The following is a 1830-nucleotide window of genomic DNA, read 5'->3' as shown; positions in this document are numbered from 1 at the left end:
GTGCGTGAGCATTAGCTTTCACTGCGAGGATGGGATGTAGCTATCAACCATGGGTGATGCCTCCAGACTGGTTAGCTGTGCGAGTGACAGCCGCATAGGATATTTCCCCGAGAGGATTGAAAGTAGCCACAGTTGATGGTGAACCCCTATACAAAGCTTGCCATGGAAAGGAGTAAGAAGGATTGAGTAGAGGGAATAGGAGAGCAAGCGTCCGAGAGCTCTACAGCATCTCCATTCCGCTTATCTGAAACTCCTACCAATGAATCTACATAAGTATTTCTATCCCTTTTATTATTTATTTTCTTATTTCTATTTTTGAAACCCATAAATCAATATTTAATCCGCCTAACTGAGATTTGCAAGGTGACCATAGCTTGCTTCATACCAACAATCTCTGTGGATTCGACCCTTACTCACGTAAGGTTATTACTTGGACGACCCAGTACACTTGCTGGTTAGTTGAACGGAGTTGTGACTTCAAATAAGGACAATTATTGAATAAATCCATACAAAGACAAACAACTTGAAAAGAATAGTGATCACAATTTCGTCCACCAGCCATCCAGGAAGTACCATGGTTTGCAGACATTGCAAACTACAAGACAGTGAGATTCATACCCAAAGATTACAGTAGGCAGCAAACAAAGAAATTGATCACAGATGCAAAGTACTATCTTTGGGATGAACCATATCTCTTCAAGAGATGTGCAGACGGAGTAATCCGTAGATGTGTGCCTAAAGAAGAAGCACAGAAGATCCTCTGGCACTGCCATGGATCACAGTATGGAGGACATTTTAGAAGTGAGCGAATAGCTACAAGAGTCCTCCAATGTGGCTTCTACTGGCCTACTCTCTATAAAGACTCCGTAGTGTTTGTACTTAATTGTGACAGTTGCCAAAGATCTGGCAATCTGCCTCACAGTTATGCGATGCCTCAACAAGGGATCTTGGAGATTGAGTTGTTTGATGTATGGGATATTGACTTCATGGGACCTTTCCCACCATCATACTCAAATACTTATATTCTGGTGGCAGTGGATTATGTATCCAAATGGGTGGAAGCTATTGCGACACCCACTAATGATACTAAGACATTGTTGAAATTCCTCCAGAAACACATCTTCAGCAGATTTGGTATCTTTAGAGTACTAAATAGTGATGCGGGCACTCATTTCTGCAATAAACAGCTTTACTCTGCTTTGGTTCGATATGGAGTTAGCCACAGGGTAGCTACTCCATATCATCCACAGATAAATGGGCAAGCTAAAGTCTCTAATAGGGAACTTAAAAGAATCCTGGAACGTACTGTGATTAACCGTAGAAGGGATTGGGCAAGAAGCTTGGATGATGCTCTGTGGACATACAGAACAGCATTCAAGACACCTATAGGAACTTCTCCATATCAGCTGGTGTATGAAAAAGCCTGTCACTTGCCAGTGGAACTGGAACATAAGGCCTATTGGGCAACCAGATTCCTAAACCTTGATGCCAAGTTAGCTGGAGAAAAATAATTGCTCCAGTTAAATGAGCTAGAGGAATTCAGACTCAATGCTTTCGAAAATGCAAAAATTTACAAAGAGAAAGAAAAAAGATGGCATGATAAGAAACTGTCATCCAGAGTCTTTGAGCCAGGGCAGAAAGTTCTGCTATTTAATTCTAGGCTCAGATTATTCCCCGGGAAATTGAAATCCCGGTGGAGAGGTCCATATGTGATTACAAGTGTGTCACCGTATGGATACGTGGAGCTTCAGGATAATGATTCTAACAAAAAATTTATTATTAATGGACAGAGAGTCAAAACATTATCTTGAAAGAAATTTTGAGCAAGAA

The sequence above is a fragment of the Arachis stenosperma genome, chromosome 2, assembly GCF_014773155.1.
Source record: "Arachis stenosperma cultivar V10309 chromosome 2, arast.V10309.gnm1.PFL2, whole genome shotgun sequence".
NCBI lineage: Eukaryota > Viridiplantae > Streptophyta > Magnoliopsida > Fabales > Fabaceae > Arachis > Arachis stenosperma.
Note: the sequence above shows the minus strand (reverse complement) of the source record.